The sequence below is a fragment of the Triturus cristatus genome, chromosome 6 (genome assembly GCF_964204655.1).
Source record: "Triturus cristatus chromosome 6, aTriCri1.1, whole genome shotgun sequence".
Classification (NCBI taxonomy): Eukaryota; Metazoa; Chordata; class Amphibia; order Caudata; family Salamandridae; genus Triturus; species Triturus cristatus.
In genome coordinates this window covers 103,430,234-103,455,768 of record NC_140589.1, presented here as the reverse complement: position 1 = coordinate 103,455,768, position 25,535 = coordinate 103,430,234, and the positions used below count along the sequence as shown (strand labels likewise).

The following is a 25,535-nucleotide window of genomic DNA, read 5'->3' as shown; positions in this document are numbered from 1 at the left end:
AGACATGCTGATCGCACACTTCTTCATTAAACTTCCTAGCGGCAGAGAATGGCCATCAAAGCGCATCCGAGGACCGCCCCCGCACTGCTGACAGCCATCACATAAAGAACAAAAGTAGTCCCCAAACCAAGACGTAAACATGTAGGGTGTAATAATGTAGTAGTTGGTCGGTGCTGCACGAAGGAAACCGGAAATGAGGAGGAGGGAGAAAGACGGCGAGTTGCCCATTTGAAAGCAAGCATTTTTAAAGGACACAAACACAGACCGATAAAAGCAATCGGCTAACAATAGGTGGAGTTCAACTCCTTAACCATACACAATAGGTAGCTAAGCGACAGCGCAAGCGCTGTACGCTCGACCTAAAAAATAGGATTTAGAGGGACACGGTTTGCAAATTAGCATAGGGAGTGTAATGTAATGTCACAGAGAGGGACATTGCAAGTCTATTATGCCTCTCTTTAATGACAATGAACCGTGATTCACCTAATATAAGCATACACATGAGCAATGTATGCCCTCATGTACATAAACAAGGCAGGCTTAAATGTATTTTGGTACAACAATGTGGGAGGGTTTTAATGAAACATGGGGGAATATGTACACATTAACTTTTATTGGGCAGAGCAAGTTTCCAGTGGGAGAAAGCTTAAATATTGCAATGCATGATATAGAATTAATATAGTGCTCTCTGAATGGGACTTACATATCTATGTACTTTTTTGACTGCATTGCACAGATATTCTGCGCAGTAGTCTATTATTATTTTCCTTTTGCATGATAACGTGCATTACAAGTAGCTTATAGATGCCACTTTTTCAGCTATTTAATTCACTAATGGGGAGCATTTTTATTTTGGTGCCCGTGCATATTCTCTATCTCAGTGCGACCCCGATAGTTGGCAGCCCACTAGCGAGTACTTGGAAATTTACTAAATACCACGCAGTTGGGGTAACCTGCTACTTACTACCAAATGGGTGTTTGGACACATAACGAACTGGAAAAAGGAAATGCGATGTGTTTTCACTAGCATAATTAAGCAAATTGTTGGTGTCTCATCATTTCATTTGTTTCAGCTGGTGATTTTTAATGTGTACATTTTCATTTTTTTTTGTTTGCTAGACTCTCATGCTAGTGTCCACCAGGACGTTTTTGGCACGTGATGTAACAGTAGATGGTGTAGCACCCAGGATAATGTGCTGCATGGCTAAATACTTTTATGGTCCCAAAAGTGAGACCTATTGGCACTGCCAATGCTTGTTTACCTTGAGAATGATAACAGATGTAAAGTTATTCGATTTTGCTTGTTAGCTGTACCTCCGAATTAAAACATAAAGAGAACATGCTGCCTTCTTCCCCTCCAGGCAGGTGAAGGCCAACCGCTACCACTTCAGGTTGTGGGGGTCTGCGAAATGATATCTCGAAATGACACAAAATCTGGGGGGGCCACAGAGTCGCAGGGGTGGGATTTCTGAACCCCTGATGCAAGGACTTAGTTCAATGCATCAACGTTGAATTAGAATGCCAGTTGGACTGCAGCCCTAACACAGACACATTGATCAATCTTCGCAGGCAGGGTTTTCAGGTTACTCTCGGTCCCTGTAGATGAATTCACAAACGCAGTGGAAATCCAAACAATCTTTCATTCGTGAATAACACACTCAAAGATAGCACTAAGAAAGGGGGACATTTACTTTAAATGTTTATTTTCAATTTCTCAGCCCAGTGCATAAAATCTGTACGGTAAATACGCATACTACGAAAATAAATGCAGTTAAGCATGTAACGGTCAGCGAAAGCAATATAATTGTTTCTAACATTGCTAGTGAGTTTTTGACCTTCTAACCCCGTAGAGCTATTTCTAAGCGCTATATTAAGTTAAGCATAGATTAGGAAAACCCGCCTTGCAAGTTCCGTGGGATGGACCGCACAGCATACCTTTGAACAGCTGGCCGCGGCTATTCCTTATCAGAGTTCTGCCGCAGAAGCAGCACGTGTGTTCCCGGTGAAGCAGCACATGTGTTCTAGGTGAAGCAGCACGTGTGTTCTAGGTGAAGCAGCATGTGTGTTCTGGGTGAAGCAGCACGTGTGTTCTAGGTGAAGCAGCACGTGTGTTCTAGGTGAAGCAGCACGTGTGTTCTAGGTGAAGCAGCACGTGTGTTCTAGGTGAAGCAGCACGTGTGTTCCAGGTGAAGCAGCACGTGTGTTCTAGGTGAAGCAGCACGTGTGTTCTAGGTGAAGCAGCACGTGTGTTCTAGGTGAAGCAGCACGTGTGTTCTAGGTGAAGCAGCACGTGTGTTCTAGCTGAAGCAGCACGTGTGTTCTAGGTGAAGCAGCACGTGTGTTCTAGGTGAAGCAGCACGTGTGTTCTGGGTGAAGCAGCACGTGTGTTCTAGGTGAAGCAGCACGTGTGTTCCAGGTGAAGCAGCACGTGTGTTCTAGGTGAAGCAGCACGTGTGTTCTAGGTGAAGCAGCACGTGTGTTCTAGGTGAAGCAGCACGTGTGTTCTAGGTGCAGCAGCACGTGTGTTCTAGGTGAAGCAGCACGTGTGTTCTAGGTGCAGCAGCACGTGTGTTCTAGCTGAAGCAGCACGTGTGTTCTAGGTGAAGCAGCACGTGTGTTCTAGGTGAAGCAGCACGTGTGTTCTAGGTGAAGCAGCACGTGTGTTCTGGGTGAAGCGCATGTGTGTTCTGGGTGAAGCAGCATGTGTGTTCTAGGTGAAGCAGCATGTGTGTTTTAGGTGAAGCAGCACGTGTGTTCTGGGTGAAGCAGCACGTGTGTTCTGGGTGAAGCAGCACAGGTGTTCTGAGTGAAGCAGCACGTGTGTTCCAGGTGAAGCAGCACGTGTGTTTTGGGTGAAGCAGCACGTGTGTTCTGGGTGAAGCAGCACGTGTGTTCTGGGTGAAGCAGCACGTGTGTTCAAGGTGAAGCAGCACGTGTGTTCTAGGTGAAGCAGCACGTGTGTTCAAGGTGAAGCAGCACGTGTGTTCTAGGTGAAGCAGCACGTGTGTTCTAGCTGAAGCAGCACGTGTGTTCTAGGTGAAGCAGCACGTGTGTTCTAGGTGAAGCAGCACGTGTGTTCTAGCTGAAGCAGCACGTGTGTTCTAGCTGAAGCAGCACGTGTGTTCTAGGTGAAGCAGCATGTGTGTTCTATGTGATGGACACTTTCTGCACTGCTCCTGGAATCAACTCTCATACTGAGAGCAGGGGGCACATCCTGGGGGTTAAACCTTTCAACCACTAATTGTAATGGTTCTGCTCATTATCATAAACAAAAAAAGTCAGCTTACAGAGGTGTGGGCCATGATGAGGGCAGAACCCCAGAACATCTTTTCGCACAGTTTTCTCCCACAGAAAGCAACAGCGTCTCTGTGCATGGATGTGATAATGTGAAATGCAATGGAAGCCTACCAGAGGCCTAACGTTTTCCTGAATGTCATGTAAGGCTAAAATACAAGGCAATCTATTTACAAAGTGTACATGCAGGTAAAAAGTAGTCAGACAGGCCGAATTTGAAAGTAAGGGGAAAGCAGACTGTGTCTTATGAACCTGGGATTCACCCCTTCCCACAATGCCTTGCGCTGGTTGCTTGCCTCCCAGAGCCAGTTCTTTTTATGGATGGGTGAGAACCCGACTGCCCCATAGTGTAAGAGACGGGGAGCCAGGTGGGTTGTTAAGGATTTCCGGGAAGATACCAGTGATGCAAAAACAGAACTACAGGTTTGTAACATTTTCTTTTGCACGATAGGATCTTCATTGATAGTCGTAAATGCTAGAATAGGGCATTCATTGTATACAGCGTCTGTTAGGAAGGAACTAGCTACGAAATTACTTGCACAGGAGATCATTTTAGCACAGGAAATCCTTTGGAAAGATTCCTAAGCGTTTCCTGAGCTACTTTGGATTTTGCCTGAGCATCGGCGAGTGAGCAGGAGTGTTAGGTGAATACGTGGACAGATTTCACGTAGCATCTCTGCAGATTTCAGTGATTTGAATGCTTCTAATCAAAGCTGTAGGAGTTGATTTTCCTCTAGTGGAATAATAGGCCTTCGGTCTACCAGGTAAGGATCTATTTGCAGCTGGTAAAATACTGAAATACATGCTACGATTCAAGTTGCAAAGAATTGTTTGGAAGTAGCTAATCCTTGTCTGATGTCAACATAGTTAATGAATTACTCTTATTTTTTTGATGTCTTTAATTCTGTGTAAGTAAAATTTTAAGATTCTCCTAACATCTAGTGTATCTAGGGCCTGATTTACAAAGGTACTCACGTGTAGTAATGTTACAAGTGCAGAGTCTCTGCACTCATGGCGGAATCTCCACACTCTGGGCGGAATGTCCGCACACGGGGTGGAATTTCCACACTCTATGGCAGAATCTGCAGTGCGCCGTGTGGAGATTCCACCCTGAGTGAAGAGATTCCACCATGAATGCGGAGACTCTGCACTTGTAATTTTACTACACGTAACTAACTTTGTGAATCGGGCCCCTAGTATCTATTGGAAGAGTAATGGTTTGGTTCGAATGAAAATCTGACAGTACTTTAAGTAGAAAAAGAAGGATGAACCCGTAAAACTACTCTATCAAGAGAGAAAAATGGTTTAAAAAAACTCATCAACTGATAAAACCTGCATTTCGCTAATCCTTCTAGCGCAAATGATTGCAATAAAAAAATAGTTTTCCATTAAAGGAGCTGCAATGTGGACATATGTATAGGTTTATATGGTGGACACTTTAATTTGGAAAGAACTAGGTTGACTTCCTAGAGTGAAGGTGCCTTTTGTTGGTGCATACACTTATTTTAGACCCTCTAAAAAGTCCTTTACCACTTGAATTTTGAATAAAGAAATCTGTTGGGGAGGCTGTTATAGTCTCAAAATGGGCTTTAATGGAGGAGTTCTGTAGTTTCGATTGTGCTTAAAAAATAGATATGGTAAAGTTACTTTTTCTTGACATGAGATAAGGATATGACCTTTTATCAAGGCACCAAATTCCATTTTTAGACATAGCAAGATATTGTTGAGAGACCTTTTTTGTTATTTTAGAATCTCCATATTTTCTGGAGGAAGGGTCATATGCCCATATTGTCTGACGTCAGGAGCAATGCACCCAGATTCACAGATTGTAGGCTCGGCTGGTGGATCTGGCCCTCAAGTTTGGAGAGGTGTTGGTATTGTAATCGCCTTCATGCATGAAAGTATTGGCATCAGTGGCCATGCCACCATCGAGAAGGGCTCCGTTGTCGCTGGAGATTTCGTCATTGATGGCGTACACTGTTCATACATAGACATTGTAGGCTTATTCATCATGGACCTCAAGTGTCTTGAAGACGCTGAATGACAGTGACCATGTTAGTGATCGGAGGAATCATCCTTTAACGGAGAACATCTAAGCACAGATGCTTTCGAAGTCGACATCAATAATGTCGATTTTCTGTGACATCGAGAATAGTGATGGCATCTTTCTTTTTCACCCGATTCCTCTTTCCTTGGGGTTTTTGGCAGAAGGTAAGGTTGTTGAAGCAGGTTGAGAGGCCGATTGTTCTAGCCTTCTTTTTTTCTCCTGTTCTTCTTGAATGTTTTCCTTCATGTTTCTCAGTATGACCCCCTTTCTGTCTTTCAGAGTTCTTTTTGACATTATTGACAAATGCCACAATCCTTGACATAGTGTGTTGGAGTGAGCCAGATTACACAAAGTTTATGGGCATCTGAGATTGCCCACAAGAGGAACAGTCGAAAAAAGTGAAGGCATTCTAACTTTAATCTTTGTCAGAATTATATTTAAACTGGCACACTTGATATAAGATCTAGTAAAACGTCGAGTGAAATACACAAAACTTATTTACTAACAGGAGAAACAGATTTAATTCCTCGCAGTTGTTCAGGGATACTTCTCTCGTGAACTGGAAAAAGGAACTAGCTCTGGGAATCAAACTGCCAGTACAAAGTTTTGTGAGAAGGGGTGCCTCCCAGGCTCTATTAACACAGTCTCCTATATTCTCTTTACCTGAAATGTACAACTCTCTGACTAGATTTTACCTTCAAGTACACTTTGTAATTAGATGGCCATCCATTATCGATACAGCAGTGCAGTCCTTCGAATATTCTACAGCCTTAAATGTACATTCAGGGAATGTTAGAAATAGGATCTCTGGTTGGCTAAGGCTTGCGCCAAAGCCAGGCAGAGACCACCACTCTAGTCAGGGCAAGGGAGTTACACGCCAAAGATAACCCCTGCTCACCCCCTTGGTAGCTTAGCACGAGCAGTCAGGCTTATCCCGGTGACAATGTGTAAAGCGTTTGCGCAACACACACAGCAACAACATACTAGGCACACCACAAAAGTAACTCCACACAAGGTTATATCAAAAATAGCCTTTGTATTATCATAAAACACATTAGATGGTAATCACACAATATACACTGTGCCAACTGGCACTGGGCAATATTTACAGGGGATTATATACACATGACAGGGCCATGTGGGTCACTGTCAGAATCATCACTTAGTAAAGATAATGAATGTAGACATATAATAAACGTAGAACAAAACCAGTAATTACTGGCAACACTATACTCCGCATCCTCCTGTATCATAAATCATATTATGCACAGTATCACATTTAGTCGTGTAATATATTCTGCGCCAACCTCATAAACCTAAACGTATTAGACCATAATCTCCTACACATAACTCCCATTAGGAAATAATCTCACTAGCATAAACACCTTAGAGAATAAACTCAAACATAACACAGTATGCAAAACCTCATAATCATAAAACCACATCTAGAGGCATACATCAGGGTGCGTAAATCATAGTAAATAAATCACAGTTCCTATAACCTCAAAAATCACATTAGGGCCTAGCGCCCTAGAAACCTAATAGTCCCCCTGGCCAACTGGCCTTCTCAAAGGGGCTCAAATGCCCTCTGTCCAAGAGTCAGCGTGCGCTGCCAATGCAGCAATATCCAAAAGCGCGTCATTGCACTGGGGCAGAGGAGTGCATCTCACTCCTACCTCTTCTCTAAAATGACCCCACAGGACTGTGGCCTCAACGTTGCAGCTGCCTGCGCTGGTGCGGTGCAGCTGAGGATCATGGGAAGGGGCCCTGGCACGACTGTGCCCTCGGGCCCCACTGGGGCTCTCTTAACAAACATGCCCCCAAAATGTGGCAGCTGCCCTCTAGCAAGTGGGGCAGCTGTAGATGCAAATAGGGTCCCGGCACTACGTTGCCCTCTGCCCCCCCCCCTCCCCCCACAGGACTTGTAAATAACTTTGCCCAACGTTGGAGCCACACGGGCTCTGGAAACGGAACGTGTCCCCAAGCCCCCACGGGGACTTCGCACAACACATGCGGCTTCCCGCCAGAGAACAGCTCTACTCACCGGGCTCTCTCTCGGGACTCCTGACTCTCCTGCTGCTCCTCTCTCGGCCTGGCCAGCACGATGCGGGGCTCTCTCCTCAACCACGGAAGCCCCGCGCTGCTATCGGCGGCCTCAGCCGCCTCTGCTCTCTTCACCTGGGCCCCCTCCTGGGACCTAGGACTCGGATGTGGAGCCTGCAAAGCTCCAGACCTTCGCGGGGTCTTTGAACGCGGCGCTTCCTTTCCTGCCGCACGGCCCTTCCTCTTCCGTCGGCAAGGCCCCTCCCACAACCAGGCGGGCTGCGGATCGTGGTTTCTTCTCCGTTTGGGGTGGCAATGAGGGGTAGGCTCCCTCTTAAAAAACGATATAAAGGGGGGTGGGCACCCGCTAGGGCAGACAACGCGGGGTGGGCACCCGCATCCCTAAAATTGAATGAATCCAATGCGGCTATGACGCGGGGTGGGCACCAGCTATGACATCAGAAAGAGCTGGGGAATCCCTACATCGGGATTCCCTCGAAGACGATCGTAGCCCAGTGTTGCAAGGGGAGAACAGAAGCGCTCCTCCTTAGGACAAATAAAGCGCTCTGCAGCAATGGAAATAAAGTGCTCTGCAGCAATGGAAATAAAGCGCTCACCAGGGGAATCCAAGTAAAGCACACCCAGTGCGCAAAAATGCTGCCCAAAGTTCTGAAGGTCCTGGGCTGCTAAGTGAAGAAGAAATGGGTCCCAAAAGTCCTTTAGGCATCAAGGGGCAATGCAGGGCCCAGGGAGGCAAGCCCTCATGGCAGTCCCGCCTGGGCCCCAGCAGCAGCACGCCCCGGCAGGAACAGCACACCAAGCCTGAACATTTTCATGGGGTCACAGCCCCTATATTTATACTACATTTCCCTTTGTGTAAAAGTGAAGGGCAGGGGGGAACCAGATGCAACTGGTTCAGGGGGGATTTGGAGCACTTTGTTTTCGAAGCTCCTCTTCCCCTTTGTCAGGTGGGGGCTAGGTGATCAGACACACCACAGGGGGCGGAGCCAGCATTGTGCAGGCTGGGCACAGTCCTATTCAGAGTCGGGGGATTACCCCTTCCACCACTCTTAGCCCAGGTGTTCCATTCAGCCTAGCGCTGACTCATCCTGCCCCTCCTGCAGCCACCCACACCTCTCAGCTCCTGTCACTCATAAGCCAGACATGCAATTCACATCAGGCAGGCAGACACATAGCACACAGAAATGCCAACTTCTAAAAGTGGCATTTCTAAAATAACCACAATAAATCTGCACACACCATTGCGCAGCATTTATTCACACAATGTCATACATACCAGACTTGACCACACTGCTCCTCTCATAACAGAAATTACCACTGACACACACTGATCAGGGAATCCCCAATGCATTCCTATGGGAGGGCAGGCCAACCTCACAAATGGAACACAGAGAGCGCACGCACATTACACTGGACCAGAGTGCTAAAGTGCCCAGAGGCCTAAAACCACCAACACCAGGTCACAGAAAAGGCAAAAAGTCTAGAGGTGAACCTGCCAAAAAGGGCCAAGTCCAACAGGGAACAATTAGGAATGTGATAGGCTACCATTGCATGCTTTTATTATTACATGTGTGGGTAGAGACTTTGCTGCTTCTGCTTTTGATGGACGGAAGCTATGTGAAAAGATATTTCGGGGTCCGTGAACTGGAGCGAAGACTATTCTAGTGTTTATAGTTTTAATGAAGTTTCTCATGATGCACCACTTCAGACTTTCTATTAAAGATAAAGAAAAGCTGACAGCAAGCACATAATGAACACAGAGTAACCGACTTAGCACTGTCACAGTGTTCACAACAAAAGGATTGTAGGTGAAACATGGATACTCATTAATTGCTGTTCCCTTTGCACTTGGATGTCACGCTCAGACCCTCTAGCTGCTAACTGAGTAGATGCACATTTTCCCCTTTTGGCATGGAAAGCAGGGACCCATCCTCTTCCAGAGCCAACCGCGAGCCTTTTGGCATGTAAAACCTGGACCCTGCTTTTGTGTGTTCTTGCCCCCTTTGTCCTATTCTGTTTTCACAATAAAAGCAACCTATGACTTTACCAGTTGCACCAATCCGAGGATATAAAATTACAAAGTAATAATAATATTTCCATTAAAAGGTTCTGCTCCTTGAGTGCTACAATAGAGAGGGATATAGGGCTGCTCAATGTCCAAACCCTGAATGAACCATTTAAGAGTAAACATAAATAAGTCTATCCGCACACCATTAATTCTCTGCTGATTTTATCTACTACGGAGCAGACTTGTTCTACCTAGTTTATCACAAATAATCACAGCATCCATTCTCCAAGTTTAATAGGTTCTTATTCTACTGCAACAAAGCTCTAAAAACCCGTGTTTCATTCCTGAAATATGTTTCATAGGAAACTTCCTCGAGGCATTCACTCCTTCTGGCTAATGTATCGTCACGTTACTTGAAAAATTAAGACAATGATTCATAAAAAACACCTCAAATATTTCTGTGTTCAACATCGTTTGAAATTCTTAATTATGCTATTTGTATTGCTTCAGAATCTAAAGTTGGAGGCTAGGATACTTACGACAGCATTGTGGGGTGCCTTCCCTAGTTATACTTGAGATTGCTACTGCCTACCTTCACGGTTAGTGGAGAAGGGGGAGAAACCTCCGGCGCGTAGGGACGAGATTAGTTGGACTGGAGGCAATGAGGTACCAAACATTCAGTGCCACAATGACTACCACAAGCAATATGTCCCGCAATCAGCAAACAATTACAACCCTGCCCATCCATGAGACAAGATTGTCCTTATTTTGATGTAGAATCAAGACCAAAACAACTGTCACTAGTGGACTGAAATGATAATGGGAAATATATTTTTTTCACAAAGTGCCTTGGTCATTGTAGTCCTTTGAGTTTCTGTTTACTGTGTTTAATATGGCTAATATAAAGCACAGAAGAGCATGCATAATCCTTGCCTCCATATCCTTAATGGAATATATAATGATTTTTCACCTATGCTAGAAAATGTTCAATTCACCAGAAACATCGCTTGACCGGCTGGATCAATCTAATTTGTCTGCTCACAGATCTGGATTCTTGACACGTGTTCAAGGATTCCAACACTGGATTAGTGAAATAACTGCAAAGGAATTTGACTGTATGTAAGGTTGGCTCTGACACCATTACATTCTTTCTTTCTTTTTTGGCAGGTTGCTTCCAATTGGCCAACTCAGGGGCAGGTGGAATTCCGGAATGCACTTTTATCATATCGCCCGGGACTCCCTAACGCTTTGGATGGGGTGGATTTCACTATTTCCTCCAGAGAGAAGTTGGGCATCGTGGGACGGACTGGATCCGGCAAATCAACCATCTTCATGGCCCTGTTCCGCATGATGGAGCTGAAGGAAGGGCAGATTCTTATCGACAATACCAACATCCAGTTGGTTGGACTGGAGGCTCTAAGGTATGATACGCTGAAATACATTGAACTGTCAAATTGTGTAATACAAATCTTATGACGTATTACGTAGTTGTATATTTCTAGTAAAAAGGTTTGGTTAATTATTTTGGACATAATATATTATATTGAAGTAATTCTATGGTGTAAGTCCAGATACTGCAGCAACAGACCTATGGTGAGTTTCTCCTTGAGTGTGTAAAGACCTATGCATTATTTATTTGATCAGGACTAATCAGAAGAGTCTAACTAACCACTGGACATATTCTGATTGGCTGATGACAACCAATTAGAATTACTGAACAGAATTCTGTTTTAGTATTCTTACTTGCTGCCATCAATTATTTGGAAAAAGTCTATGTGGTTAGACCCCCGATATTGGTTGATGCAAACCTATTCACAACAATAGTTGGTAGCCTGATTGCCCCAGACTGTTTTGCAGTATGGGAAGGTGAAGGCTAGCTAGAAACAAGTGGTTCTGCTAGGTATATGGAAAGAATCCTCCCTGATTCTAAATGGCCTGAGAACCACATTTAGGCTTGTTTTTCTTTTCCATAATCCATTTTCCAGATAAACTTAAAGAATAAAAAAAGAGGGCCATATTATTTTTATTTCAGCACAAAATTGCATCTACCTCTTCTGTTAATCCATTGTCCGGTACGATACATCCAATGGGATTTAGGGGCCAAATGTACAAAGCTTTTTCTGGTTGCAGAGGGTCTAATTCTTAAAATCGGGTCATGTGCGACCCCAAAAAGGCCTTTTCTTATATGCAAAACTAAATTGCAATTCAGAAACATGTTACCAGATCTCAATTTAAATTTGCAACCAAATACCAATTCAGGGGCTTGCTTATGGCGTCCCTTCCAAGTACCAAATTGGATTTGTTTGTTTTAATGCTATGCAACTGAATTCTGGTTGCAAAACCATAATCTTTTACCACCTCCTCAAAGGAGGTGGTAAGCAATTCGCGAATGGGAAGGGTCACAAAGGGATCCCTACCCCTTTGTGAATGTTGAATAGGAAATTTTTAGGTGTAGTGAGTGGTCCCATGGATCAATGTCTACGCTTGAAAAATGAAATGTATACTTTCCAAATTTCTTTCAAACACATTCTATTTCACTTTCACAGCTGCGATTCCTAGTGGGTCTCAATATGCGTCCTACTTCAATAATATTTATGATGTAGGTCGACTTGTGACCCACTAGGAATCAGTAATTTGTGAACCAGCCTATTAGTATATGGGTTGGCTCGCAAATTACCACACTGGTCACAAAACTACTGGTTGCAAATTGCAACCATTTTTTTTGCAACCAGTTCTTAGTACATCTGGTCCTAAGTTCTCAACAGTAGTGAGGTGGGACCTGCTGACAATATCTGGCCAAAGTATACAAAAAGTGATGGACGGAATGTTTGAATTTATCTCAGCCTCTAGTGATTACTCGGGCAGCATACCAGATCATTGGTTTTTTGCACACCATGCCACCTCATTTTGGACCTAGTGTTGCGGGAATTTTGCCCATACACAGAACTATGCGCATGAAAACAGGACCTCGGTGTATGGGGGTTGTACCTTCCTACCACCTTAGTGCCCAAAATCCCAAAACTGACTAGCTATAGTGTCTCATTTGTTCTCCTACACAATCAAGAAGCTACAAATGATTAGACAACCCAGAACACAACACTCTCGACTCTCAGGAATCGCGGTAGCAAGACGTACCCTTTCGCTCACTCACCTATACTTGTCCACAATAAGAATTGTCAGAGTCACGGTTATAGTTCAAAATCTTTATTTTAATATTGTGCTCTATAATGCAGTATACAAGCCACTACCAGCAGCAAAATGCATAAACCTAAAACAGTTAGCATTGTTACAATTCCATAGAACATAAAGGGGGATGTCATCATATAGAGACAGTGGAAAAAGGACTATAAGGCCTAACCACCCTCCCCTTGGTAAGTTGAAGTTAATTATATAAAGGAAGATCTCTGGGCTTTGTCAGCAGACCCCATATCTTAGTGCCTAGATGGACGTTTTACATCATAGGAACAGCACAGCTCTTCTCCAAGGAAAGGTCCCTCTCCAAGTGTTTGTTTGAACAACATGCCTCCCCGTAATATCAAAGCACGAGTTTTTAGCAGTGCAGCTGTGTTAGCACGTTTTGTCTAGGTGCTAGGGACTGACCAGAACAGAATAACAAGGGGCATTGTTTAACAACCTTGCACATTGTGTTCAGACTAAACTCCAGGAACAGACTGAGAACGCAGAAAGTAGAGAGTTCTCATGTGAAAGGCACAGAGTCTTGCAAAATAAAGTCATGTAGTAACGTGCGCAAAAACAGCATCATGACAGCAGGGCTCAGGCTAACTTAGCGATGTCGATAATGACCCTAACAGCCATAAAACTCTAGTCATATGCAAATCAGACTTGACCTTGCTCCAATATGAACAGTCGGGCCCGTATTTCCCAGCCAGGTCATCCCTAAACAGGAACTCAAGCTACCCAAGACCAGTTTCGCCCTTATGAAGCAGGTATCCACTTAGGTTGTCACACTTAATGGCTCTATTTTGTGTGTGACATTTTCAGCCAGAATGTTCACTGACAGGCTGCCAGGCATTGTGATAGATGTATTCATCCCTGACCCAGACAAGAGGTTGGGTAAAAACTTGCTCAATGTTCTTTAAAAATAATATTTGTATTCCGGAGTTTTAGATAAATATGGACATGCCTTCCAGGAGCACTGCATTTAGGTGTCACCACCAGGAAATGCTTAAATATGCTTCAAGAGATGAAATGCGTCACTAGCCCACTCATTGTGTCAGGTGCGTGCAAGTCCAGCACTAGGAAAGTCAAGGTACATCGACAGAGATGAACACACCTTCCCTAGCATACTTAAAAAATCTTCCATTGGGATCTGTATGGGTGCCTAAATAGGGTACTCTATCATATGTGCATATTAGCAGGTTGACCTGGACTAGGCTTCACAAATATTAAAACAGAAGAGTACAAAAAGGTTCACAGTAGATATTTAAGCTCCCAGCACAGGCAGATATATAAAAACTGAGGGCCCAAACATGTGTGTCACCCCACTCACGGATTTGTTATGTTCTTCTGTTTATGGATGCTTTGTGTCCGACTACAGAATAAATTAGCCGCCTAACATCTTAGAAATGTCCAATTTGTCAGCCAAATAAGAATGTTGCCCATAGTAAACCTTCTTAAGCACAGATAGCTAAATTCTGAGCAGGAATTTAGCTTCTTTCACATCAATGTATTTGTCCTTCTTACATGATGGCTATTGCATGAACAGAAACACAAATTGTCAAAATTCTCTAAGCCATTCTGCTCCAAACTCCAATATTTGGATTTCTTTTCCAATTCAAAGGGATCCCCTTTGCAGAAGGAGTGGTTAGGAACGCCTGTCTCCTCTGCTGCAGTTCCTTTATGTTGGACTACAATGCCTCTTTAACCAGCCTATACACCTAGTCTGGCTAATTTTAGGACTCAGGAGAGTCTACATTGCTGTTACACGAAGATCCTTCCAATGGCCTTCTGTGACAATGAAGATTTGCCATCCAGTCTCTTTTGACTTGTGGCTCCTTATTCAGTTGCCGACCTCCATAATAAAAGCTCAAAACGTTCTTGCCACTAGTGGCAAACTTCTAATTCAGATGACCAGTGGCAACAAATCTCTTTGTAGTTTTATAGACAAGAATTTCTCTCTATGAGGCCCGAGATATAGATTTCCTGTTAGGTTGGGAAATAGTAAAGAAACCTACAAGACAAGGAAGTTCAGGGTCACTGTCCAGTTTTCACTTCCTGAATGACAAAGGTGGTACCAGCTAGCCAGTCGCCCTACTTGTATCTCAATGGCCAATGAAAGGTACAGTATTCAGCAGATTTCCAAAACTTGCACATTTGTTTAGCCTGGAAATTCACACATGAAATGTCTGTAAACAAGAGGGGGGAAGGTTGAAAGTTTATCTGTCTTTTACTCACTCTTTCCTCAACTTTTTCCCTCTTATTTGCTCATAGACTCACAACTCATTAACATAATTTAATTTCTTTCCTGTCAAAGCAAGATTTTAAGTTAAGTGATATGTCTTACTTCTTTTATGCACAGGTCCAAGCTGGCCATCATTCCCCAGGACCCCTTTCTCTTTAGTGGAACGATCCGGGAGAACCTAGACCCAAGGGGCAGTCACCTGGATGCTGAGCTGTACCAAGTCCTGGAGCAGTGCCACCTGAAAGAGGTGGTAGCTCGCATGGGTGAGTGTGGTTCAGGTCATTATCCATGTTGAGCAATCTGTAAGAAACTGCCATTACTATATTGTTTATCCAGTTGTACATCCCTTAGGGCTTGATTGTGTTGTTGACTTTTAATCGGATATTAACATCAAGCCGACGCTCTCTAGAGTGGATCTTATTACTCCGAAAGCATTATACAAGAGAGGAACTGCAACCCATGAGACTTCCAAGAGCCTATGCTCAATGAAGAAATGCAAAAGACATACAGATGATGGACAGAATGCAGAGCAAACGAAACATTCACCCCCAGTCAATAGATCTGGGTTAAATCCGTTGTTCTCTTGCTCACCATGCCACCCCAGGTTAGACCCAGCCATATGCAAATCAGTCTTGACCCTGTGCCTCATGGGAACAGTTCAGACCGAACTGCCAAGCCAGGTCCTCCCTGGACCGGAAACAAGCATCCGGGACCGGTTTCGGGGCATCACCAATTATCAGCCAGGCTAGCTTGGATCCAGTGGCACAGTGAGCAAGGCACCCACGTCTGGGCATACCCTTCCCACTTAGGGCAACAAATGCAAAATTAAGAAATACAACATGATTGAAATAAATGGGGGAGAAAAGTCGACAAACTGGAGGTCTCTCATGCTTTTCTTTACTAGTCTGACATCTTCCTTCGCATCATTTTTTGTCTCCATGCAGGTGGACTCAGTTCTGAAGTTGGAGAACAAGGGAAGAACTTCTCCTTGGGACAGAGACAGCTTCTCTGCCTGGCACGTGCTCTCCTGACGGATGCCAAGGTATGGTACACCAGATACACCATGAAGAGACCAAGTATGCCTTCAGGAAAAGTGACATAAGAGAGAAAAAGGAGCATTCCCCAAGTATATATAGAGGCCCCATGCATCAAAACGCAAGCAAAACTTTTAATTGAGAATCATCCATGTTTCAGGTTCTCTGAGTCCAGCTGAGAGATCCAAATATTGTTGTAATCTAAATAAACACTTAAAATGTGACTGTCAGCCAAAGACAGATATTGCTACCAAGGTAGAAGAACAGGTAGTTAAACCCTGGGGTCTAAAAGGTCTAGTGTTGTTATGAGCTGTGGCTGATTCCTACAAAAGAGAAATAATCTAGCTCCTAGAAGTGAGACATCTTAGATCAGTGGAAGAAGGTGATGACCAAAGAACATCAGTGAGCAGTAGTATACTGTGGGTATTGTATATGTATAAAATATATCAGTGGATGGGCGAGACAGGAAAAGCCACAGCTCTCAAATCCACTGCCCTTGGTATTCACCCAGATCAGAAAACCGGCAGAACTGTTAAATCCCAACAGAACCTCCTCCCCAAGATTTAAAGAAAAATAAAGCAACCTTTCTCCGCTCATCCTCTCTCCCTTTGGTTGCAGGTTCTTTGCATTGATGAGGCCACAGCAAGCGTGGACCAGAAGACTGACCGGGTGTTGCAGCAGACAATTAGAGAACGATTTGCTGATAAAACTGTGCTTACAATCGCTCACAGGTACCAGAACACCCTCCACTAAATGCTTCATAGTTACTGGTCAAGAGATAATAAACATCATATTGTAAATAGAAAATTATTTGCTGAGGACCCATCATTTAGCAGGAGAGTAAAGCATGACTAGGGTTAATTAGGGGCAAAGTCCTAGTGGCAGGCATACCTCAAGAGTAAAATATACTGTTCGGAGTGCTGTATAGTGCAGTGAGTGCTATGGTGTGCAGTGTGGGTGTAGTGCGGTGCACTGTGGAGTGCAGTTTGAGTGATGTAGAGTACTACGTGGGTGCTGTGTAATATAGTGTAGGTAAAGTGAAGCGCATTATGAAGGATCTTGGCTGCTGTGTGAATGCCTTATTATTCCTATAAATGGTTTTTTTTGGGGGGGGGATGGGGGGGCACATAAACCCAGAAAAATGCTGCTCCCGCCTGGGGAGGAGCAAGGTAAAAAAACGGTTTCCGCCGGCACCACAATGGGTGCTGGCTGGGGAGCTGGCAGGAGCAGTGGAGGCCTTGGGCCTCCCCCCACCCGCAGCCCTCAATGATCAGGCTGTCATGGATGACCTGGGTGGGCACCGGGGCTCCCACTTTAAAAAAATAGGCAGCCCCGGACTCCACCCACTATGAGTGCTGACTCAGTGCTATTATGTTTAATGTTGTTGGGGGCTGCAGAACATGTAGCAGCCTCCCAGCAAGATCTAAAAAAAGAACACAGTAAGGAGAGCTCACCATATTTTTTTAAAACACTCCGAGCTGAAGCTGTATGCTGTTGAGCTGTAGTGCAAGGACCCCTTGTGGTGGTGTCTAGGGTTGTATTTTTGGGCCTGAAAAATGTTTTTTTTAAATGATTCAAAGACATGTTGATTCTTTTATAGTAAGCCTTTATGAAAAATATTTTATGACAATCACTTTTCTTAAACATTGTAACATGTGAATTTATAAAATGTACATTTGATTATAGTTATTAGTGATGTTAAGGCAATAGGTCTGATTTATATATGTTTATGTGCTGAAGACTTGATAAACCCAATAGTCTTGTGTTTTATATTTTGGTGTTCTGACCTTATGACTAAGTCAGTAGGTTTGCCCTACTTAAAATGTCACTCTATATTGTTACATCACATAGTGAGCTGTGCATTCCCATGGGGCCCCTATGCTCAACTCCACACCGTGTATGGCCAAAGGCTGTGTGTTGTGGAGTTAGGGTTTCCGCGATGGGTTGGGGCGCAGAGCGCAGCTGGAGTTGGGCATCGAATCCCACTCCATGCACAGCAATGGACAACTCACTGTATGTTAAACAAACCATAGTAATTCATTGAAAAAACAAAGGTTAAAGCGGCGTTATAAGTAGGAATTCTAATAACATCTTACTGTTCATTTTTTTTTAAACTTAGAAATTCACTGAAAAACCCAGAGGTTAAAGGGAAGTTATAGTTAGGTGGAAATTTGAGTTAAAATATACTTGTGCCCTCGCCATGCCCTGCTGATTACCTCCCATATTACATTACTCATGATATGTTCTATGACATAATTCATGACAACACTGTGCATGACAGGGATGTGAGTTATAGTTACCTTAGGGAACAAATTATAGTTACTTGAGATAACTATAACTGGTGAACATCAGTAGATTTGTTCTTTTAACACAGTATGTTTTAACTGACATTTTTACCTAACTATAACGTTCTTTTAACTTAGGTTTTTTCATTATATATATATATATATAACAAGCATATATATAATGAAAAAACAAAAGTTAAAGGAACGTTGTAGTCAGGTCAAAATGTCAGTTAATATATATATATTTATATATACACACACACACATATATATATATGTATACACACACACATATATATATATGTACACACACACATATATATATATATATATATATATATATATATATATATACCCTGAAAAAACCGCACACCCCTTTACCTATTCCCACCGCTGAACTCTAAAATATCCTGCCTCCTCTACCTCCCTGAACACTTAAAAAACCTCCTGCCTTCTTTATCTCTACCCACCCCTGAACCATAAAAACATTTACCTCTCTTTATCTCTACCCACCCCTGAACCTTAAAAACCCTTACCTCCCTTTACCTCTACCCACCCCGAACCCTAAAAACCCTTACCTCCCTTTACCTCTACCTACCACTGAAACCTAAACACCCATTTTCTCCCTTTACCTCTACCCGACCATGAACCCTAAAAGCCCTTACCTCCCTTTACCTCTATATATCACGGCATCCTAAAAATCTGTAAATTCCTCTACATGTACCCATCCCTGAATCCTGAAAACCCTATCCCTTAACCTTTAAACTCACCTTTTGTTTTCAATGACAACAGCATTGTAAATTGTCAAGGGCACAGACAACCTCTTGTTCCATAGGCAGCTCACAGGAGCATTCCAAGTTAAACTCGCTGTGTTTGGGTAGTCGAGGCAATCCAAAAAACATGAGAAGTTGAAGGATGGATCTCCATCATACCGCCACTCTCACTATTCAGAGTAGTTTGGTGCCCGTATACCTCCAGGCTGCGGAGCTGTTCTGCTCTACGGATTCCAGCAGTGTTCCCACTCAAGCCTCCTCTTGAGCAGACAGACTGCATCAGTTGAAAGAGGCTGCAGAGAAAACATTTGGTACCCCACTTGATCCTGCTAGAGCATATTTGGGCTTCAAGGAAATGAGGTGGCTGCCAGTCACGACGCTGCCGGCGGATCCGTCCCCAAGCTTAACCATGCCACTCGACCATGGACCAAGGTCGACCCCTTCCTCGAGCACATAGCCACCTCCCACCTCAGTGCAACGTCTGACGCTCTCCACGGCGCCATGATTGATTCCATTGTCCCGAGCCTCGACACCTGACACAGATCTGATAATTCTATTGGACTCAGAGGCTCAGCCCTTATCCTCTGGCCCTTGACATTATGCCCATTCTAACCCAGAAACGTACTACCACTATGATTACGAAGACGATGGTGACCATGTAGGCACTTTTTGTGATGAACCTGACATTTTGTAAGATACAAATGGCTTGAACACTTCACCAGTATCTGGGCTGTCCTCCCCACGTCAATCTATGGCCACTGTAGTCGCCACATCCTTTGCCAAAGTGATAAGGAGGGCTTCAGAGGTCCTTGACCTTACTATTCCTATGTAGTAAGTAGACAAATGTCATGACTGAGGTTCTCAATCCAGCAGAAGTAAAGAGAAATGTCTTGACCGAGGTTCTCAGTCCAGGACAGACCAGCCAAGAACTTTTACTACCTTTTAATGAGGCCCTCATTGACGTGCTGGTGGGCACCTGGGCCAAACCTGGATTTTGTCTTCCAATAAACAGACTAATGGCAAGACTACATAGGACTGCCCGACTGCCCCCGAAGACCCTGACACTTTTTTCCAGCATCATACCCCAGAGAGCTTGGTGGTACAGACATCCTCCAGCCACCTGAACCCTAATTCATTCCCATAGGGAATCCAAACAAATGAACATTTTTGCAAAACCGGTACTTTCCAGCACCTGTCTCACTCTCCTGTGGAGATACTCACACACATTGTGGGATAGGGTGGCAGACGTCTTGCCGGCTGTCCCAGAAGAGATAAGGCCATCTCTGTAATGATAAACCTTAAGTCGCAGCTGAATATACAATCTTATCAGGTCTAGACATCATCGACTTTTTGGGTAAGGCAGTCAGGCGTGGTGCTTTGGCGCCACACCTTGATTTGTTTTTCATCATATGTTCAACAGACGCTTAAGTTGGCAGAGTATACCCAGACATAGGTTCCTTGCTCACTTTGCTACTGGATTCAAGCTAGCCTGGCTGATGAGGGGTGTTTCCCCAAACCAGTCCTAGGATGCTTGTTTCCAATCCAGGGAAGACCTGGCTTGACAGTTCGGGCTGGACTGTTCCCATGAGGAACAGAGTCAAGACTAATTTGCTTATGGCTGGGTCTGAACTTGGGTGGCAAAGTGAGCTAAAGAACGATTATGGATTCAACCCAGATCTAATAGTGACTGGGGGTGAGTGTCTGATAAGTTTCAGCGCTCCGTCCATCATCTCCTTGTGTTTGCTTTGCTTGCCCTAAGTTGACAGGGTATGCCCAGACGTTGGTCTCTTGCTCACTTTGCCACTGGATTCAAGCTAGCCTGGGTGATGAGGGGTGTTACCTCAAAACCTTTCCTAGGATTCTTGTTTCTGGTCCAGGGAAGACCTGGCTTGGCAGTTTGGGCTGGACTGTTTCCATGAGGCACAGGGTCAAGACTGATTTGCATATGGCTGGGTCTGAACTCTGTGGTGAAGTGAGCTAAAGAACAATGATGGGTTCAAACCAGATCTAATCGTGACTGGGGGAAGGTTTCTGAAATGTTTCAGCGCTCCGTCCATCATCTCCTTGTGTGAGATTTAAAGAGAACAATGCTACTGCTAGTTCTCTGGACTTAGCTCAGCCTGCTTGGCACTTCCCCCCTAACAACAGCTTCCCTTTTTGGGCTTTGGAATGGGATATTAGAAGAAGTAGTGGCTATACCCGCCTCTGCAGCAACATGCCTCCCAGTTCTTTAAAGGGCAAGGCTGGTGATCAGGCTGACAGCGTCCAGGCTCTCAAGAGCAATGCACTACCCGCCCCCAGTCCCACCCCTGCAGCTGCTGAAAAACTGATTTCATTTGTTCTTCGCAGCACACTACTGCTCAGTAGGCTGTCGAGTCACTTTTCACCTCCCCAGATGGTGGAGCATCATGTCAGACCAATGGTTGTGCCTGATCTTGAAACACAGATACTCCCTACCCTTCCTATCCTTCCCACACGGCATTCCACCTACATGCAACACCTCCCAGAGGACCACTTGTCCATATTCCGCAGAGAACACAGACATGTATGCTCTCTTGGCCAAGGGAGCATAAGAGAAAGTGTTGACATCAGAGATTGGGAATGGTTGCTACTCCTTTTCTCTTTCATAGTCACATCCTTCAATTATTTCCCGTTATCAGACAATGAACCCTTGGTTAGAAGGTTAATATAGCAGTGTAAGCTCTACACTCAATAACACTTGAAATTTCCCATCAACTTTAGTAACACGTTTACCTCATTATGTATGAACCAAACTGCAGCCAATCAGGGACCAGCATCCTCAAGTGCTTCCCTGTCAGAAGCTTCCTACTGTCAGATATGTCACGGCATGTCACTGTGAATAACCCTCAAAAGAAGCTCTTTACTAGAACACCATTCTTCAATCTTTTTTTCTGTTAAAACCAGCCTTAGATCATCATGTCAGAGCAGGGAAAAAAGTAACTGCTCAAAGTTTGTAAAGCTTGTGGGAATAAAAAATCCTAATGGATGATCCACATTCAAAGTGTCTTTATTATCTTCAACCCAGCTACAATCCAAAGGGACATGAGATATGTGTCACTTTCTCTTCAAAGACTCGTGACAGAAGATTGGCTAGCCATTCTTGAGGAGAAAGTGGAAACAGCCACACCTTCAGGTCAAGGTAAGGATATGATGGCTCATAAAGCGAGGGCTGTTAATAAGACTTCTAAGCAGACTCTAAGACCCTCTGATCTAGCTTCTAAGGGTCAGACATTAGGTCAGCTGGTGTCTGATACGTCCTCTAAAGATTTGGATGCACCAAAAAGGCACAAAGAAAACTCAAAGAGGAAAGCTGATTTAGGTGAGAACACTTTCACTAAGCATTTAAAGAAAGTCCTTCAGAAAGGTATGCCTTGAAAAATAAAAGGTTACTTCAAGTATGTTTCCTCTCAAAACTTGAGCCTAGTCTGTGACGATAGAAAATCCTAAGAGTTCGACTCAAGAAACGTTGACGAAAACATCATCGAGGATGGAACGGGAATCATCCATGACACACTCGTCGACAAGACAGTCAACAGTATCATTGACCAACATGGCAACTCCAACATTGCTGATGATGATAAGGATTTCATAGTTGATGACGCAACCATAAACGCCTAGTATGTCACTGTCAGTACTGTTGAAAAAGCTCTCATCGATGACAGTAAATATATATTTTTTTAATTTGTTAAATGACCTTTTATTTTTATTAACAACTTTGAACTGGTAGTCTTAGGTTGTATCAAGGGCGCAAGGCCGACGACAAGCCAGGGAAGCACTGTCGCGACACGCTCATACTGATGGCTCACATATGGGAAGATTACATCCCACCGACGGTGCTGGGCCCTGCTCAAGGCAAACGCTTCGTCATCCTGCAAGAAATCTGAGATTCAAGGGCCGGTATAGAGCATTGCATTGATACGCTGGGGACAGACCTGGGCCTCTTGCGTGATGACCACCGCAAACTGTCCGAAAGGGTCAAAACAACAGTATCGCATATAGCTACCCTGGCTCCATAGCAGACAACCCACACAGCTGAATTGGATGATCTTCGCGAGCAACTGCTTCTCTTGCATGATAGAGCGGAGGACGCAAAGGGTTGTGCGTGACGCAACAATGTGCATATTATTGGACTACCCAAGGGAATAGAAGGGCCTAAAGCTATGCTGTTTATCGAGAACTAGCTGAAGGCCAGGGTGGCCTCACAAGGACTTTCTGCCTTCTTTACAGTGTAAAGAGCTCATAGAGTGTCCACACATCACCTTCCTCTGGGAGCACCTCCCAGACCCATTGTTGCCTGCATTCTTAACTCAGGGACTGGGATGCTGTGCTGCAGAAGGCCAGGGAGAACGACCCCGCCTTTGATAACTCTAACGTGGCCCTTTTCCCCGACTACACCTTGGCAGTTCAGTGCAAGAGGGCATAATTTCTTGCTTCAAAACAGCAACTCTGATCAGAAGGACTGACATATGCCCTAATGTTTTCAGAATGCTTGTGAGTGGTGCATGATCAGCAAACGTTGTTCTTTGATAGCCCTGAATCTGTATGGCACTGGTTGGAGACACAATATCCAAATGCCCGTTGCCCCCACCCTCCACAGAACCACCACATTAAACCACACAACAGCCTCCTCGATGCTGCTGGCGGGGTATCCCCCGATTGCTTCTTCAAGAGCGGCTCCTCTCCCCAGTAGGTCTTGGAGGCGAAATGAGCATTGATTGCTGCTGTGCCTTCAGCCAGACAACAACAACCCCATCTGTCTCCAACCAACTCTTCTGGAAGCGCTGCCTCAAACTCTGCCTCTAATGCAAACATGGCCCTCTGATCTTCTGTGATGCCACAAACGGCAGACATTGTGATATGACAACATGGGTATGATTTTCATTTTTTCTTTACATCATCATCCCTTGCCCTGTTGACCGGTACTTGATGCCCTCTGCCCCTTCAGGCTTAAGTATAGTATTCATTATATTACACTACATAAATATTGGGCTTTTACCTCTGTTGCCCTGTGGGCATGCTGTGTTTTCTTACACTATTACTTTTTGTTCTTCTGCATTGATGGCCTTACTGGCCTACCCCTAGCGCAGTTGCTCCAGTTTATGCTCGGTTAAGATAAATTGCTTTGGTCGAACGATTGTTTCTCGCTGGACTGAGCATTGGGGTTTGTTGTTGGTTTTTTAGGTCAAGCCTAGGCAGTGCATGCGCTATCTGGAAGACCTGCTGTATTCCATACAGTACTGCAGTTCCGCCTGCTGCCTTTCCATTGGTTCAGTGGACTGTCGCTTATTATTTCTACCTCCTAAGTGGTACACTCAGCAAAACCTCACTTCCGTTTACCACAGAAGAGCACCGCTTAATTACACTTTTTTGCCACTTGCAGGCCTCATTTGTTTTCAGGAAGAACTATTTTTATTGAATTGTTGGAGCGCCACACACTTCGCTTTATCTTGAAGTATGGCGAGGCGAGTGTGGCTTTTGTTCTGCTTGGAGCGGCTCACCCATGTCTATTTTTAATTATTGTGAACATAACATTGTGTTACTTCTGCTGATAAAGTGAATAGAGAAGGGCGTGTGTTTTGTTTGCGTGGCCATTATATCGCAACGCTTTCACACACAACCAGCTCTCTCCTTGTCTGTCTGCGTAAATAACTTCATCTACCAGTGGTTCTGTCCTCCCTACACTTCGCATGTGTCCCTGCCTGCATTTTAGTACATTATAAATCTTCTAGTGCTCTCCCACGATCACCCCCTCCCACCCTCTGTACTTGTCATGTTAAATCCCCTCTCCCCCCACCATTGCTTTCACCATTTTCACAGTAAGGGCTTGTGATACCGAGATCCAAAGTCCCTGTAAATCTATTTATTTTCAAATTTCTATATATGTCTTTTTAGGTCTCACCTAGGCAGCGCATGCGCTGTGTCTCCGAGACTTAAAGTGATCTGTATATCTAGGCAAACTCCACCTACTCTACTTCCTTGCTTGTAATTGGTTTATTGGCTTGTCTGTTTGCATTTTTTCGTTGTGACAGACTAATGTGCTTTGTAGATCAGCCTCTATTTTTGGGGGAACGCCTATGCAGCACTGACTAAGTACAGTAAACATGCTGCACGTGGAATGAAGTGTTTCCCTTGGAACCTCTTTTTTTCCCTCGCTGCTTGCATACTTTGGATTGCCGTGTTTGATGCATCTACTTTTTTTGGTTGTTTGCTCTTGTTACCAGGTCTTTTATTACAGAGTTAATTGTACGTGTTTTTGTGCTCCCATTGTTGTTATGTTTAACCGATTTTTTGATGCATTGAGTTTCGGTGTATTCCACTGGTAGCTGTTTCTGCATTACTGTTTCAAATGTATGTGTGTTGTGCTCACACATTCTTTATTTGTTTTTGTCACTTACTCTCCTGATGCGGTGTTTAAATGTAGAACAATTAACTTCAGCGCTACTCCCCCTCCACCCCCCAATGCGTTCTGAAAATGGGTGCTTGGTTTCAATGCTTCTGCGCTAACACTCGATCCTTGCTGCGGTGTGAAAATGCTATATCACTTTTATTTATGTTCTCCTGATGCGGTGTTTAAATGTAGAACAATT

At 44.2% G+C, this 25,535-nt stretch overlaps 1 pseudogene across 1 annotated transcript in view; it reads left to right on the top strand.

Annotated features, from left to right (window-relative positions):
* The window catches only part of LOC146816444 (ATP-binding cassette sub-family C member 10-like), an 839,384-nt pseudogene that overhangs the window by 729,639 nt on the left and 84,210 nt on the right, over nt 1–25,535 (top strand). The window contains exons 17-20 of the transcript XR_014962842.1: nt 10,581–10,834; nt 14,953–15,098; nt 15,780–15,877; nt 16,488–16,600. The product of XR_014962842.1 is annotated as an ATP-binding cassette sub-family C member 10-like (transcript). The remainder of the gene's footprint in view (nt 1–10,580; nt 10,835–14,952; nt 15,099–15,779; nt 15,878–16,487; nt 16,601–25,535) is intronic.